The 18,489-nt window shown below is 46.2% G+C and overlaps 1 protein-coding gene across 3 annotated transcripts in view; it reads left to right on the plus strand.

Moving 5' to 3' along the window:
* Window positions 1-1,360: 1,360 nt before the first annotated feature.
* CHST8 (carbohydrate sulfotransferase 8) overlaps window positions 1,361-18,489 on the plus strand; it is a 765,708-nt gene continuing 748,579 nt past the window's right edge. For 2 of the 3 annotated variants that reach the window (XM_056525790.1, XM_056525789.1), the window contains exon 1: window positions 1,389-1,704. The gene's annotated coding sequence lies outside the window, so the exon portion shown is untranslated. The other variant, XM_056525793.1, reaches the window with a different exon arrangement.

Below are 18,489 nucleotides of genomic sequence, written 5' to 3' on the forward strand. Positions count from 1 at the left end.
TCGGTAATGCGCGGCTGATAGCAGCCAGGGACCCGTCGGTAATGTCCGCCATTAACCCCTCAGATGCCGTGATCAATACAGATCACGGCATCTGCAGAAGTGCAGCACTTAATGTGGATGATCCGATCATGTGGGCGCTGCCGCGGCGATCCGATCATCTGTAATGGCGGATAGAGGTCCCCTCACCTGCCTCCGTCCATCTCCCAGCGCCTTCTGCTCTGGTCTGTGATCGAGCAGACCAGAGCAGAAGATGACCGATAATACTTATCAGTGCTATGTCCTATGCATAGCACTGAACAGTATTAGCAATCAAATGATTGCCATAAATAGTCCCCTATGGGGACTATTAAAAGTAAAAAATAAAAGTAAAAAAAATTAGAAGAATCCCCACCCCCAATAAAAATAGAAATTGTCAGTTTTTTCCCATTTTACCCCCAAAAAGTGTAAAAAAATATTTTTATAAACATATTTCGTATCGCCACGTGCGCAAATATCTGAACTATTAAAATGTAATGTTAATTATCCAATATGGTGAACTGCGTGAACGTAAAAAAAGGCCCAAATTGCTGCTTTTTTTTTATAACATTTTATTTAAAAAAATGTTAAAGTTTTATATATGCAAATGTGGTATGAACAAAAATTACAGATCACGGCGCAAAAAATGAGCCCTCATAACACCGCTTATATGGAAAAATGAAAAAAGTTATAGGTCAGCAAAATAGAGGGGTTTTAAATGCACTAATTTGGTTAAAAAGTTTGGCATTTTTTGTAAGCGGTATAATAATAGAAAAGTATGTAACCATGGGTATCATTTTAATCATATTGTATTGACCCACAGAATAAAGAAAACGTGTCTATTTTACCGTAAAGTGAACAGCATGAAAACAAAACCTTACAAAATTTTAAAAATTGCGGTTTTCTTATCAATTTCCTCACACAAATAGTATTTTTTTGCTTGCGCCATACATTTCATGGTAAAATGAGTGATGTCATTACAAAGGAAAACTGGTTGCGCAAAAAACAAGCCTGAATACTAGTCTGTGGATGAAAATATAAAAGAGTTATGATTTTTAGAAGGCGAGGAGGAAAAAACAAAAGCGTAAAAATAAAATTGTCTGAGTCCTTAAGGGGTTCATATTAATATTTCATGAAAATCCCTTCACTCCGGAACATGAATGAACTGTTGTATGTGTGAATGAGGAGCTGCATTTCGCCGTCTCCTGCCTCAGAGCTGCAGCCTACGGCTCCTGCTCACAGTTCTCCCGGCCGCAGCTAGAGGGCGCTGTAGGGTAGCAGCGTTATTGGCGGGGACGCGAGCAGTGTAAGTGCGTGAGGGAAAGGCGCGTCCTCGCCGGCCCTGCTCATCTCTCCTCGTGTAGCCGGTAGGTCCAGGGTAGTGTGTGTCTTGTCCTGCAGAGCGGAGACCCCCCCCGAGCTATATTCACCGGTGGAGCTCCGTGTTGTGACTCAGCTAGGCAGCCGCCACTTGTCACAACTTCATTGCGTTGCAGCAGCAGGGAGCGCAGAGCTGCACCTCGTTACCTGCCGACATAGGATGCTACAGAAGCACCAAGCACCTCAGTGACACCCCTAGGGCTGGGCACCGCGCACACAGCTGGATGTACTACAAGTTCCCTGTGCTGAGACCCTCCTCTTGGCATCCACAGACAGTGAGTGGACACTGCCCTGCCAACCTTACACCAGGTGGGTTCGTGCATTTACCGTGCGGTGGGCATACTGTACCAAGTCTTTACTGTGCTCACCTGTCTGTCACCCGGGAACTTAGTTTATAAAGAGTCCTGGGCAGAGGGGGAGTCTGTGACAGGTGCCGGAGATGGACTTCACCAGTTTTGGGTACCACTGCATATTGTGAGGTGAAAGTTTCCAGATGGTGTGAACTCTGCCCTGGCTACACGAGACTTTCCGAAGCGCTTTATGTCAGGGTTTCCCAAGCAGGGTGCCTCCAGCTGTTGCAAAACTACAACTCTCAGCATGCCCAGACAGCCTTCGGCTGTCTGGGCATGCTGGGAGTTGTAGTTTTGCAACAGCTGGAGGCACCCCGCTTGGGAAACACTGATCTATGTAGTGAGTGACAGCTGCGGTCCATAAGATTGTATACATGTCAGTGGGATCACGTGGACTGGAGCTCAAGAGTTATCAGCACCATAGAAAGTGCCAGGGTACCCTGGTCAGAGAGGGGGCACATGTGGCAATGCCCCAGCAGGGATGGCACCACTCTGTCAGAATTGTGTTCCCTCTCCAGAGTTTACTGTTTCCATAACCATTGTTACATTTCAGGATTGTGGAGGGACAAGCGGTGCTGTTGGGTTTTATTAACAAGTGGAATCCCCCTTTAAATGTACCCAGAATGTAAAGGATTATTAGTGTTAAAGTTTAGCTACATTCACTTCATAGTAGCTATTGGGACTGACTAATGTATAGAGCAGATTCCGCAATCTATGGCAAAACTACAACTCTGCCTTGTTGCCATGATGGGGGATGTAGTTTTGTACCATTGGTGAAGCCGCAGGTTGGTGAACCCTGGTCTAGAGGGATGTTTATATTTTTTCAGAGTCTTTCAAGCTTAATATATCCTACTAATGTAGTATCTTAGGTTATGTACAGTATAATAGAATTTATGATCAGGGAAGCGTCTTATTGTAGCATTAGGGTTTATGCAGCTTTGAGGATTTCCTGATTCCCATTTCTTTCAATGGCAAGTGACCACATGTGTTGCACAGAGATAAGGGAGCCTGACTGTCTGATCCTCCAGACCTTTTGGGATGTATCATGTGTTTTATTGGGATTGTGTTGCAGCCTTTTCTCTCACCTGGATAATAGACCTTGATACTGACCTACTGCACCAGAATAGTGACTTTCACAAAGCGGTTGCTGTGTCTGAGACTCCAGAAGACAATAGGCAGTGGTGATGGGTGTAAAACCAAGTTCATGCAGCTCTTTAGTTTTTAAAATCTTTTTGGGCTTCCCCAGCACATTTGAAGATATTCTCAGGATCTGTTCACACATATAGTATCCTGCTCAGATTTGATGCTGTGTTTTTCTATTTAGTTAACCTTGAAATCTGCGGCATTAAATCTGCGCAGGATACTATATGTGTGAATACACCCTTAATGTGGAATCCTCTTTTAATGTATGCGTTCGGGTGCATTCACACCACGTTTTGGCAATACAGTTCCCGTATCAGGTTTTTGATGAAAAACAGATTCCTCAAAACCTGACTAAACTGTAGCAAAACGTGTGTACAAATTTCAACTCGTATACAGTTAAAAAACATATACGGTTTGAAAAATGATGTCCGGTTGCATCCGTTTTGTAAGAAAAAAAAAAAAGTATACCTTTTTAACTTTTCACTGCATTGTGAATAAAGTTTCACTTGTTTGATTGAAATTCCAAGAAAAAAACTGTGCAAAGTAAAAAACCGGATGGAACCGTACGCACATACCGTTCTGTACTGTTCCCATTGACTCCCATGTTAAAAAAATAAATAAATAAATAAAACGTATACGGTTTAATACAGTTTTTCACCCGGACTAAAAACCGTGGTAGACTACGGTTTTGGATACGGGAAAAAAAACGGACAAAACCTCACAGGATGCAAAACGGACACAACCTGATGCATCTTTTGGCATACGGTTCCGTAAGGATTTCACATTGAAAACGTATACGGGAACTGTCTTGCAAAAACGTGGTGTGAATGCAGCCTTAGATGCTTGCTGAGTGTAACTTTCTAAGTGTTGTGTTAGGGTTATGGCTTTTTTTCCCTAGCTATTGTGGAGCCTAAACAAATGGATTTGTCTCATTATGCAGATGAGGCTATAAAGTTGCCAATTCATTGTAGCCCTGGACTTCAGGACATTGCCTGGAAATGTCATTTTGCTGGCCTGGCTGAAATGTATAATGTGTCCAGTAAGTCGTAAAATGTTACAGGGCACTAAATCAGATGTCTTGTTTGAGGGATCGATATATTAGCAGCCAAACAGCAGCTTGTTCTTAGTCTTTCATCATCCTGTATTGTCCTAAATAGAAATTCTGTCCCAAAGTGAAAGAGAATGGCAACAAATATTTACTATGTATAAAATAAACCCATATCTGCTGCTGAGAAAGAAGAGTGATAAGATAGTACATTACTCCCATTACTACTCCTTCATGGATTGTCACTCTGCTTTCCCAGACTCCTGAATGCCTTGTGTTGCAGCGCACACTAGCAATAGCTATATTGGTTATCACCCTGCTTTTCCCGATTCAGATGCAGGAAGGATGCAGTTAAATAGACGTGTAAGCTGTGTGACCGCAGAGGACAACCCAGGGACTCTATTTACTGCTGCTTTATATTCTTATTTTACAAGCATATTCTCTCAATATCCAACTCTCCCCGCATGGCACAGTGGAGACTGCTACCCATATCTGTGCCTTCTGCAATGACCAAAGTTCACAGAAATCAATGGCAGAAAATAGGCTTTTTAATTAAAGAAGAAGCCATGGCCGCGTTTTGAGGGGTTTTCCATCCTGTCTTTTTTTTCCTATGAGCTGATAGTTTACTTTGTTAATTAACTATAAGTACACTGCAGTTTTATAAGCCCCATAGATGTCTGGATATAGTTTATAAAGCCAGATCCCTCCGAGGTAGAAGCAGTAAAGTTCTCTCCAACTCCAAGGACCTCATATAACTCTGCTGTTTATTTGTTTATTATACCTGGATCTATAGGGAGTTGTGTGTTTAATCCCATAGCCGGGAGCTGTGTACTCTGCAAAGCCAATGAGTTCTCTCTCTGTGGCCAGTGTCCTATATTCCTTGTTTTTCCATCCCTTTGCTGAAACACACCACGGAATATGATAGATTCTTATTGGATCAGGAATACAGATTACAAGTTGCAGTCACTGGTGTCAGGTGTGAATTCCCTGCTGGAAATGATAGAGTTTTAATGAAAGGCTCCCTGACACCTGCTACCTACAGGCTGGAGGTGCAGAAGACTGACAGATTGTAGAGATCTGCTGATGAATGAACAGATGAAGTGTCAGCTCTTGTGCATAGTCTTAAAGGAGGTTTATGTCAAGTCAAATGAATCAATGTATTATTTCTGTAGCTTTATGATCTGCTTTGTGTTTCAGCTCCGCACTGTTTTCAAGACTTCTACTTGCTTTCAGCAAAAAAGAATTGTCTGTTTCAGGCTGTCAATATAGTCCTGACCTAGTCGTGCTCACAGTTGAGTTTTCTGTAGTTGTATATAGTCTAGGCCAGTGGTCTTCAACTTGCAGACCTCCAGATGTTGCAAAACTACAATTCCCAGCATGCCCGGACAGCCGACGGCTGTCCGGGCATGCTGGGAGTTGTAGTTTTGCAACACCTGGAGGTCCACAGGTTGGAGACCACTGGTCTAGGCAATACTTTGTGATAGCAGCATAACAAATGTGTCACCTGTTACAATTAGAGATGAGCAAACTTACAGTAAATTCGATTAGTCACGAACTTCTCGGCTCGGCAGTTGATGACTCTTCATAAATGAGTTCAGCTTTCAGGTGCTCCGGTGGGCTGGAAAAGGTGGATAAAGTCCTAGGAAAGAGTCTCCTAGGACTGTATCCACCTTTTCCAGCCCACGGGAGCACCTGAAAGCTGAACTCATTAATGAAGGATACGTCATCAACTGCCGAGCCGAGAAGTTAGTGACGAATCGAATTTACTGTAAGTTCGCTCATCTCTAGTTACAATGTATCAGCCTGGAGTCCTGGACTTGCTACAATCTATGTCTCCCAGCTAATGCAACTGCAACTCCCATCATGCCCTGATAGATTTTGGTTGTAGGTTTGCCACAGGTTGGGGAACGCTTAATTACATTGTCAGCCACTGATATGATAGTCTGGAATTTCACTTCAGGGGAAATGTGCATCATGTTGCGTGTTCCTCCATCTTCAGCTCATTCACACTGCTATAGCAGTCGGGCAGTGTCCAGACGTGGCATGACAATTTATTCACATGACAAGTTAGTGATTCTTCCATTGCAAAATTTGCATATTTACTATCCCATCATATACATTGCCCCACCTTAAATGTCATGACTATTCATTGTATATATACATTGTAACAGATCCATGATATCTGCACTCTCCCCGAAATCTAGAACCTTTTGTAAGATGAAAGCGGTGTTCTGATTGGTTTCCGCAGGCCACCGTTTCACTTGTACCAATTTTGATGCATCTTTTTATCAAGAACAGACTATGAAATGAAAGTTAAGATGTGATTGGTTGTAATGGACAACAGTTAATTTTTGAGGCAGTTTCAAAAATCTCTCCCTCTGAATTCTATTATTCTGGACATTTTTGAATGAGGCTCAGGCTAGGGGAAAACAGAAAAAAAATACTATACCCCCCCCCCCCCTCCTCACTCCCCCACAGTCGCCATTCTCAAAGAGGCAAATGCCACTGTACAGAATATTCTGGGGTTAGCGTTAAAGGGGTACTCCAGTGGAAACCTTTTTTCTTTTAAATCAACTGGTGGCAGAAAGTTAAACATATTTGTAAATTACTTCTATTAAAAAATCTTAATCCTTCCAGTACTTATTAGCTGCTGAATGCTACAGAGGAAATTGCTTTCTTTTTGGAACACTGATGACATCAGAAGCACAGTGCTCTCTGCTGACATCTCTGTCCATTTTAGCAACCATGCATAGCAGATGTATGCTAAGGGTGGCATGGTGGTTCAGTGGTTAGCACTGCTGCCTTCCAGTGCTGGGGACTTGGGTTCAAATCCCACTAAGCACAACAATAAATAAAGTGTTATTATTATTATTATTATTATTATAATGTCAGCAGAGAGAACTGTGCTCGTGATGTCATCAGAGAGCATTCCAAAAAGAAAAGGATTTCCTCTGTATTATTCAGCAGCTAATAAGTACAGGAAGGATTAAGATTTTTTAATAGAAGTAATTTACAAATATGTTTAACTTTCTGCCACCAGTTGATTTAAAAGAAAAAAGGTTTTCACCGGAGTACCCCTTTAAGTATAAGACTTTTTCCTGCTCAGCCAGTCAATGGCCGCAGCAGCGTTCTGCCTCAACTGCTGATTGGCAATTTTTTGTGCGGACACTGACCCAAGGAGGTGCTGCATGGTGGTGAAGGAGCGAGGATGGTGAGTATAGGATATTTTTTTCGACTTTCTACCAGGATGAATGTTGTTATTCAAAAAAAAATACTAGCTAAAACACCTAGGTGTGTGCGAAGGGGGTTATGTCTCAGTGACTCAATATGCTATAAATGTCCACTCACCTGTTAGCTATAATTGTGCACCACCATTTTTTACCTGAAATGACCCGTGTCTTTGAGATAAGAGGGTATCCTGCCATCAGACCCCATCACCCCAAAGACAATATTGGCATATCTAGTCAATATGCCAGAATGTCTTTAATTGGGCAAAGTCTCTTTAAAGGACACGTCAAGAGAGAATTATGAATAGTGGAGTTTCCATAGCAATCGGTCGAGTTCGCTTATTTTTCAGTGGCGCTTTGGAAAATGAAAGCAGCTACCTGATTAGCTGCCAGGAACATCAGCACTTGAGCTCTGTGTGTATGGGTAACTTTACATATGTAGGTGTTAAGTTGAAAATAGGTTCTTCTGTGATGGAGGCTCAGATGGATTATTTATATCTCAAGCTAATTCTTGGAGGGACTTGTTTGAGTCTTGGATGTAGCAGGAGAGGGGGCTGGGGGGTTAAAGACTGTAAAACAAATCCCTTAGGAATTAAGTGTTGCACAAGGCAGACAATTAAAATCCGTATCCCTGCACCTGATGCTGCAGCGTCTGACCTGTCTCTTTCTTGTTAGTTGTGTTTGCTCCTCATTGTAGAAAGTGCAGAAGTGAGTGCGATCACATGGCTGTGTTAATTATTTATAGGTGCACATCAATCAAGAAGTGCCGATAATTTATTTATACATTGCCAAGACAGACTCACCGGGTCCGGAGGAGGATGCTCCTTGATCCTGCTCACTCCCAGCAACACAGGCAAAATTGCCAGCGGAGTGGAAATAAACTGTTCACATTTCTGTTGGCTTTTGTTTACTAGAATCATTTTGTTCTGCCTGCCCATCTATAACCTGCATTTTGACCTTGTATTGCCTTTCACTTTTTGTTTGTTATTGCTGTACAGAGGATTTCATCCCAGCAGAGGATGAAGGAACCCCTGTCTCTAAGTTATAGAGTCCTTGCAGCATCCTATTGTAAATTGTCACATGTAAATCAATGAGATTGTGAAGTTGTCCATATACATTCAATGTCTCACTCATACTGCTACAAATTTGCCCCCAAAGAATAAACTGGAACCAGACACTACACCATGGATCTGTATGATCAAATATATATGAATTACATTTGAATACACTTAGGTTCCAGGAGGAACAACTGGTTATGTACATGCATTTGGACAAGCTTGTATAAATGTTACATGGTCCTATGCCCATGGCAGCACGTTGAACTAAACGAATGAATCAAATGACACATGGTCCTTAAAGGGGTACTCCGCCCCTAGAAATCTTATCCCCTGTCCAAAGCATAGGGCATAAGATGTCAGATCGCGGGGGTCCCACTGCTGGGGACCCCCGGAATCTCGGCTGCAGCACCCACCTGTACGGCTTCCGGCAACACTGGAGGCTTCGGATCCCGACCACAATGGCGGAAGAGCGTGACGTCACAACTCCGCCCCGTGTGACATCACACCCTGCCCCCTCAATGCAAGTCTATGGGAGGTCCGTCACGCTCTTCCGCCATTGTGGTCGGGATCCGAAGCCTCCAGCGTTGCCGGAAGCCGTACAGGTGGGTGCTGCAGCCGAGATCCCGGGGGTCCCCAGCATCGGGATCTGACATCTTATCCCCTATCCTTTGGATAGGGGATAAGATGTCTAGGGGCGGAGTACCCCTTTAATTTAATTGTCACAGAGCCATTTCAGTAGTTCTATAGGGCAGGATGGCCTGCCCTGTGATAGCTTCAAAATCTGGCAAAAGTGTGACATTTCACAAAAAGTAGCACATGATAAATCGGTGACCACTGCAGAAAGTGCTCTAAATAAGAACACTTCATGGCAATGAAATTTAAACGCTCTAAATAAAATGTCACAGAAAATTAAGCACGGGGCCAGCCTGCGACTTTTCATGCAACACATTTAGATGAAAAAAAGCAGACTAAATGGTTTGATAAATTCCCATCGAACAGCCTTTGTAAATTAATAAATTTTGATTTACTTTCAAACAAGAAGCTAAGCTCTACATGGTTGAGGGAAAGTTGAAGGAGTACTCGCATGGAAAACTTTTTTTTTTAAATCAATTGGTGCCAGAAAGTTAAACAGATTTGTAAATTACTTCTATTAAAAAATCTTAATCCTTCCAGTACTTTTTAAGGGGCTGTATACTACAGAGGAAATGCTTTTACTTTTTAGATTTCTCTGATGTCATGACCAGAGTGCTCTCTGCTGACCTCTGCTGTCCATTTTAGGAACTGTCCAGAGCAGCATATGTTTGCTATGGGGATTTTCTCCTGCTCTGGACAGTTCCTAAAATGGACAGCAGAGGTCAGCAGTGAGCACTCTGACCTCAGCTCACTGCTGACCTCTGCTGTCCATTTTAGGAACTGTCCAGAGCAGGAGAAAATCCCCATAGCAAACATATGCTGCTCTGGACAGTTCCTAAAATGGACAGCAGAGGTCAGCAGAGAGCACTCTGGTCATGACATCAGAGAAATCTAAAAAGTAAAAGCATTTCCTCTGTAGTATATAGCCCCTTTAAAAAGTACTGGAAGGATTAAGATTTTTTAATAGAAGTAATTTACAAATATGTTTAACTTTCTGTCACCAGTTGATTTAAAAGAAAAAAGGTTTTCACCGGAGCACCCCTTTAAGCGGTTAAACAAAATGTATATACGTAACTTTTACATGGCTATCACTGGCATGCTCAAGGGTTAAAGTTGTACTCTGCAGGGCATAAAAATGTTTTTAAAACTGGTGCCAGAAAGTTATACAGATTTGTAATTTACATCTGTTCTAAATTCTTTAGCCTTCCAGTACTTATCAGCTGCTGTATGTTACAAAGGAAGTTTTCGTTCTTTCCAGTCTGACTCCAGTGCTCTCTGCTGCCACCTCTGTCAATGTTGGGAACTGTCTAGAGCAGGAGCCAATTCCCAAAGCAAATCTCTCCTGCTTTGGACAGTTCCGGACACGAACAGAGGTGGCAGCCGAGAGCAATGTGGTCAGACTGGAAATGACTACACAACTTCTTCTGGAACATACAGCAGCTAAGTATGCTAAGGAATGCTTAAAAAAAATGTATGGAAGTAATTTACAAATCTTTATCACTTCATGGCCTCAATTGATTTAAAATCACTCTTTCCCCTGGAGTACTCTTTTAACTAGGGATCGACCAATATCGTTTTTTTTAGGGCCGATACTGATAATCTGTGGAGGTTAGGGCTGATAGCCGATAACTTATACCGATATTCCGGTATAAGTTATTGGCTGTTTATCCCCCTGCGACACCACTGCAGATCATTGATTTAAAGCGGGCGCTTTAAATCAATGCACTCCAGTGGCTTTTGCGGTGCCATAGGCCGCCGCCACCCGCTTCTCTCCCCCTGCCTATTCGGGGGTCCTGAGACCTATCACCACCACCGCTTCCCCCGCCGCACCGCGCCTAGGGGTGCCTCCAGCTGTTGCAAAACTACTACTCCCCCGGAGAAGGACAGCCCGGACCGGTTCTCCCTCCACCCGGAATGCCGCCGAACATTACAAGAAGGATGGATGGCCCGGACCACCCCCATTACGGGTAAGTTTAATTTTTCTTATTGACTCGGAGGGTGGGGGAGGGGCCCGACCGGTATAGCGGTATGGGCAAAAATCCCATACCGTGGGAGAAAAAAAAAAAAAGGTATCCGGTTCATACCGGTATACCGTCCAGCACTACGGTGGCGGGTGCGACGCGGTGCGGTGGGTCGAGGGGGCGGTAATTGCCGATACCGATAATGCCCAAAATCATGATTATCGGCCAATAATATCGGCCATACCGATAATCGGTCGATCCCTACTTTTAACAGCGGAAGCTGGCAGCAGACTTTTGATATGTGTGGACCAGGGAAGCAAAAACCCATCTCAATACAGTTTAGTGCTTTTCTTTCATATATTTTTTTTTATATTTTATAATACATTGCAAGTATAAGGGCAGGTTCACACATCTGAAAGTTTACTGTATTTTATGCATGCATTCGTCTGTGATCATGAAGAAAAAAAAAACAGCTGTAAATAAGGGATATTTTCTTCCTCATTACGAATGAAAATGCATGCATAAAATATTAGAACATTTTCTATGTGAACCCTACCCTAATAGTCCTTAGATATAAAATGCATTTTAGTCATTATATAGTTGTACACTAATGAAGTCAGAAAGTTTTCAGACCCTTTTACTTTTTGCACATTTTATGTTGAGGCCTTGAACATCTTTGGCCTGTAGGGCTCAGAGACAAGACTGTGTGAAGGGACAGATCTGGAGTACGGTACAAAATATTTTCTGCTGTATTGAAAGTTCCACAGTGACCTCAATAATTTATTAAATTTAAGAAGTACATAGAGCTGGCTGCCCACTTGACTAGATAATCAGGGGAGAAAGGTGACAAAGAATCCAATGGCCACTCTGGCTGAGCTTCAGAGATCCTGTGTGCAGACGGGAGAAACCTACAGAAGTACAACCTTCACTGCGGCACTCCACCAATCTGGGCTTTATGTTAGAGTAGAAGACCTACAAAAGCCCACATAGGGGGAGATTTATCAAAACCTGTCCAGAGGAAAAGTTGCCCAGTTGCCCATAGCAACCAATCAGATTGCGTCTTTCATTTTTAACAAGGCCTCTGCAAAATGAAAGGAGCAATCTGGTTGCTATGGGCAACTGGGCGACTTTTCCTCTGGACAGGTTTTGATAAATCTCCCCCATAGAGTTTGCAAAAAAAAAAGTAAAGGACTCAGGCCATGTTCACATGTCGGAATTTCCGTGCTGAATTCTGCATTGGAATTCGTCATAGAGATTCCACTGCAGCAGAGTCCCGTTGAATTCGACAGGATTCTGCTGTGCTGTGCACACGGCAGAATTTCAGTGCCAGATGTATCCCCGTTTCATTCTTTCTGCGGACTCCGCACGGAATGCATAGCCGTCTGAGACAGCAAATTCTTTGTGGTCCTAGCAATGGTTTGCGGAATGTCCGCATGGAGATTCTCTGCGGACATTCTATAGTGTGAACATAGCCTTACTGTGAGAAACCAGATTTTCTCATCTGATAAGGGCAAAATTAAATTTTTGGCCTCAATTTTAAGCATCATCTGTAAAGGAAACTAGGCACTGTTCATCATATGCCCAATACCATCCCTACAGTGAAATATGGTGGTGTCAGTATAATGCTGTGGGGGTGTTCGTCTGAGGCAGGAAAGCTTGTCAAGGTTGAGGGAAAGCTGAATGGAACACAGTTTGTTAATGTAAACTTGATCTAGCGTGCTCTGGACCTCAGACTGGCCCAAAGGTTCACCTTCCAACAATGACCCTAAGCACACAGCTAAGACCAAAAAGGACAGTTTAGGGACAACTTGATGAATGTCATTGAGTGGCCCAGTCAGAGCCTTCATTTGAACCCAATGGAACTTCTATAGAGAGACCTAAAAAATGGCTTCCACTAACATCCCCATCCAACCTGACAGAGCTTGAGAGGATCAGCAGAAAAGAATGACAAATAATCTCTAAATCCAAGTGTGCAAACTTTGTGGCATCATATCCAAAAAGACTGGAGGCTGTAATCCCTTCCAAAGGTGCTCTAACAAAGTACTGGGTATTTCAGTTTTTCCTTGCAAAAAAATTTTAAACTCTGTTTTTACATTTTCTTGGGATATTAAAGGGGTACTCCATTGGAATTTTTTTTTTTTTTTTTTTTTTTAAATCAACTGGTTCTGGAAAGTTAAACAGATTTGTTAGTAAATTCTAGATAAAATGTTAATCCTTCCAGTACTTCTCAGCTGCTGTATACTACAGAGGAAGCTGTTTTCTTTTTGAATTTCTTTTCTATCTGACCACAGTGCTCTCTGCTGACACCTCTCTACATGTCATGAACTGTCCAGAGCAGGATAGGTTTTCTACGGGGATTTGTTCCGGCTCTGGACAGTCCCTGACATGGACAGAGGTGTCAGCAGAGAGCACATCCTGTGAAACACAGCTGTTCAGTGTGAGAAGTGTGCGGGTGTGTCCCTGTTTGAGCTCTCCGGGACTTCCAAGAGAACTACAGAGGCAGGTGTTCTAACTGCTTTTCCCAGGAGGGTGGCAGACTCCTGGGGAGAGCCTCCCCTGCATGGAGCCCCGGAAATCTCGAGCCTCCACTTCCCGTTCTTCCAGGCTGGCGGGGGGTGGAGAGAAAACTGCAACAGCCATTGTTCCGGCCGGAGGAAGAAAATCTGGCAGAGTCTGCAGCAATGCAGGCTCTGCTTCCACGGCGACGGGTGCCAACCAGAGATCTGGAGGAAGCAAGGCGAGGAGGAAAAAAGTGGAGATGTGGGCAAAGAGAGGGCCCAAGGAGTCGAGCGATACATACTGCTCCCGCATGGCCGCACGCTTTGCGGAATATGACCAGTGCGGTAAGGAGCTGAGGCTGGCCAGGGAGGATCTACGTGTGGCTCAGAATCTGGTGAGCACGGGGTCCAAAAAGAACAGGCCAGAGCTAAAAAAGAGGATCACAGCGCTGAAAAGCGAGATTGTGAAGCTGGAGGAGAGGAGAGACGAGATCCTGGAGGGAAGCGGTCTTTTCCAGGAAAAGCTGATTAATGAAGACCGGTTTGCCGCCACGAAATCCCCAGGTAAGGTGGAGGTGGATGATGGGGAGAGTAGTGGCGGTGAAGAAAGTGAGGATGGTGGTGATGAGGAAAAGGATGAGAATGTGGAGGAAGACGCTGTGCCTGTGGCTGCTCCCTGTGACACCCAGGCCACCCAGGACAGCTATATTGAACCGGCCCAGGTGGCTCTTCCTTCAAGTGAGAGCGAGGAGGATGATGTGGAGAGTGAGGCTGGGGGATTGCTAAGGGCGATAGTCATGCAGGAGTCCCCAGCCCACCTCCAGCATTTCACCTTTGGTGGTGATCTCTGTGATGATGTGGCAGTTAAGAGGAAAAAGCAAAAGACACAAGAATCAGTGAAGTACGTGTTTGTTCCTTTCCAGCAGTCTGGGCCAGCTGCAAAGCTGGTTCAGGCTGCTGGGCCCCCCAGACTGCCAGACTCCGTTTCTGTGGTGGAACGGAGCCAGCATGGGGGGTACAGCATGGCGTCAGTAAAAGCTGCAGACGCAATAGATGTGAAGCCCACCCATCCTGCCGGTAGGGAGGGGCAGGATGGGCTTATGGTGGGAAGCGCGAGTTATGCCCCTGTGTGCTCGGGGGGCGGTTCCCCGAGTACTGTGGGCATTACCGGCACTGCGGGGCACTCCCCTGTGAGGGGGGGGGAGTGTCCGGGCGCCGGGATTATCCACAGAGCCTGTGAAGTTGGGTGAAGCAGGTGCTGGTGCTGTGGGAGGAGCTGGGGTGCGCCCGGTGGGGCAGCCCCAGAATCAAGATATGATATCAGCCATGAAGACGAAACCATCGGCGTCGACCCCAGCAGCTGCTAAGCCAGCACAAAGGACTTTACTAAAGCCAGCCATACTACAAGTCCCAGCCAGCCCAGAATTTGTTAGTCAGGACAAGAATGTAGGATGTGATATTGATGGGTGTAGTAGTGTTGTGGGTGAGAGGAGTGTATGTGGGAGTGTCAGTGGATTGAATGTTGATGGGAGTGGTAGTAGTATGGCTGGAAATAAAGAGGTTGAGAGTTGTGGTGTGAATGGTGTTGTAAGTGGTTCTGGGTCTGGTCCGGCTGCCCCCCCGGCAGTGACTGCTCCTAGGAGCTATGCTAATGTCGCTGCCGGGGGTTCAGGGGGGTCCCCGTCTCCGTCCGGCCCTGGGGGCCATTTGCAACAGCGCCTCCTGGAGGCTCTACGCAGGGGTGACAGGTCGATCCAGGTAGAGGGAAGGGGTGAGGTCGACCTGTCTTTCTGGATAGAGAGGCACGGTTTGGGGGCTTTCCGAGAGCGGAATGGGGAGGTGGTCTGGTCCCTCCCGACAACCGGGCAGGACAATAACCGTAGGAATGTGGTCCGTCTGATTTGGAGGGGCGAGGATGCGTGCCCACCTCGCGCTAAAGTGGTTGAGCTCCTCCTTCAGATGGAATTCAGGGCGAGTGACATCTTTGCCCTGATTCACCCCTACGGATCGTCTGAGTTTGACGTCAGTTTCGTTCGGCCAGAGGGTCTCGAACTCTTCTGGTCGAATTACGAAGTGGCAAAAAACGAGCCCGGCTGGCGGGATTTCGCCGTAAAGGCGATTTCCCGTCAGAATGCTGTCAAGAAGGTGACCGTTTTGACCCGTAACGAGTCACTTTCTTGTTATGACATCATGACCTGGCTCGGACGGTATGGGGATGTGACGGACATGCCCAAGAATAACTTGGATGAGCACGGGATCTGGTCCGGGGCCTGGACGTTTTCCGTCAAACTCAAGCGTTCAGGGAGTACGGTTGCCCACATTCCGTCAGCCGCCTTCCTTGGACGTGATAGGATCCAGGTCTTCTACCAGGGGCAGCCTAAGGTCTGTCACAGGTGTGGCAGCCCCACCCACTTTAGCGAAGCCTGTACTGTGCAGGTCTGCGCTTTGTGTGGTGGGGTGGGACATCTGGCCGCATCCTGTAGGTAGATCCGGTGCCACCTGTGTGGTGTCCTTGGGCACCCATTTAGCCGTTGTCCTAGCGCCTTCGCCCGTGCAGCGGCCGCTCCGGCTGAGGAGAGCTGTGAAGTTGCCTCGGCCGGGTAGGGTATGGGCAGGGATGGGGGTGCAACAGGGCTTGTGAGGAGGAAAAAGGGCCCCGCCAAACTAAGGCGGGAGGAAAATCGTAGAAGGAGTAGGGAGCTGGAGAGTGCCCAGGTGACGGGGGTAGCTCCGGCCTCTGCTCCTGAAGCTGGCCCTGTAACCGCTGAAGCCCTGAAGGAGGATGTGCTGGATGGGGAGATCAGGAGGCTTCACAGAGAGGAAGGCAATATGGCCGACCCTTCCGATTCCTCCCACTATGAAAGTGTGGATGAGGAGAGTGGGGAGAGGCCTAAAAAGAAAGACAAGGGCAAAAGGAAAGGGAGAAAGAAGAGGTCAGAGCCCTCTGTTCCTTGTACTACGGGCCAGGTTCAAAACGGAAGCCTGACTGCCCCCCCTCTGGTTGACCTGTCAAACCGGTACCTCATCCTCGATACCATCTCCTCCCCCTCCTTGGCTGGGGAGGGTGAGGGCGAGGTGCCTAGGGAGAAAGAGCCTCTGGGAGGAACTGGGCCCTGTCCTATTGAGGCACCTTCCTCAGAGGGCAGGGCTAGACCGGGGCCGGACGGAGACGGGGATAATATGGATCTATCTGAATCGAAAAAAAGATCCAAGAGTGGTCCTGCCCTCTCGTCTTCTTCGGGGGATGAGGGGGCAAAAAAGAAGGGAAAACAAAAGTAAAGGGTGTGGCCGTCTAATCACCCTGTATGGCGGCACTCACCCCATTGACGCTGGCATCTATTAATTGTGCCAGCATAAAGTCGGATACGGCTAGATTCGCAGCCTTTGATTTTCTCGGCCTCGTTGAAGCCGACATTTTCTTGTTACAGGAGACCAGGTTGTCAGATCTAGCCTCTCTGGTAAAAGCCAGAAGAGAGTGGAGGCGTGGTCCCTCCCACTGGTCTCCTGCGGCTGAGCCGTATAGTGGGGTGGCGGTCCTTTTTACCGCTCCTGTTGAATGCCGACGGGTTATTGAATTAGAAATGGGGATGTGCCTGATCTTAGATGTCTTCATGAAAGGACAAGAGCTCCGGCTCATTAACATCTACGCCCCGCAAAGTAAGCGGGGCCGTAAAGATCTCTTTATGAGGATTAAGCCCTTTCTTTTTACGAGTCGGCAGGTGATCTTTGGAGGGGACTTCAATAATGTCACGAGGTCCCAAGATAGGAGAGGCTCCAATAGTCCGCTGACTTGCGATAGTGTGGCGCTGATTAGCATAGCTAGAGAAGCTCGCCTAGAGGATGCCCACATCCGGAGCCCCTCGGGCCACGCGGGTTTCACCTATCATCAAGGTAGTCGCAGGTCTAGGATAGATAGGTTTTATTTAAAGGAGGATGCCGTCTCTTCTGCAGTGTCCGTGGTTGAGGTGGAGTTCTCCGATCACTGTATGATTTTGTTTTCCCTGAATGTTTCAGAAACCCCCCGGATGGGAAAAGGTTATTGGAAGCTGAATTCGTCCCTCCTGGAGGAAGCGGAGATAAGACAGTCCTTTGAGGATTTTCTTCAGAGTCAGGTACCTTTACTGGGCCTATGTAGTAGTAAGTCAGAGTGGTGGGAGATATTCAAGAAGCGGGTTGCGGGGTTCTTCCGCCAGCTCTCGAGCCTCAGGTCCCTGAACAGGTATCGCCTGTATCAGGGTCTGAGGAGGAAACTCGAGCTTCTTGTCTCGACTGGAGGTAGCCAAGAGGATATCTCCAGAGTGAAGTCCTTGCTGATGAGGTGTCAGTACGATAGGCACGCATCTTTGGTTTTTGAGAGGGATTTCGGGAAGTACCGCTCGCCCGACCCTTACAGAAACTGTAAGATGTCAGTGAGTAGTAAAGTCATTTCAGGACTGATTGATAGTACAGGATCTCTGAATCGGTCCAGATCAGGGATCTTGGAGATCGTCAGATCCTTCTACTCTCACCTCTTGGGAAGGAAGGATCTGGATCGGGATGTGATGTCGGGTTTCCTGGCTGAAACCATTCCTGAGCCAGGGGTAGACCCCTCTCTTGGCGTTTTGGCAGAAGAGATCAGGGAAGAGGAAGTGAGACTGGCGATCGAGGGGCTTGCCCCCAAGAAGTCGCCAGGTCCGGATGGCTTAACATCTGAGTGGTACAGGACCTTTAAGGAGTCTTTAGCTCCCCTCTTGACTGAGGTATTCAATGAGTGTCTCTCCTCGGGCACTCTGCCAAAGTCAATGAGGAGGTCAGCCCTGATTCTTCTCTCAAAGGGTAAAGATCCCAGCCGTATTGAGAATTGGAGACCCATAGCTCTTCTCAATACGGACAGGAAGCTTCTGGCCAAGATACTGTTTAATCGGCTGGTGAAGTTTGCACCCCGGCTCCTTTCGGAGGCCCAGCACTGCACTGTTCCAGGCCGAAGCACCATAAGTGCTGTCCTTAGTGTCAGGGAGGCAGTGGAGCGGAGTAGTGCGGGTTTCTGGAAGGGGTACTTGCTGTCCTTGGATCAGGCCAAAGCATTTGATCGGGTGAACCACGAGTACCTCTGGTCCGTCCTCCTGAGATATGGCTTACCGAGTACTTTTGTTAATTGGCTTAAGATCTTGTATGCAGGGGCAGAGAGTTTCCCACTGGT

The sequence above is a fragment of the Hyla sarda genome, chromosome 6, assembly GCF_029499605.1.
Source record: "Hyla sarda isolate aHylSar1 chromosome 6, aHylSar1.hap1, whole genome shotgun sequence".
Taxonomy (NCBI): Eukaryota; Metazoa; Chordata; class Amphibia; order Anura; family Hylidae; genus Hyla; species Hyla sarda.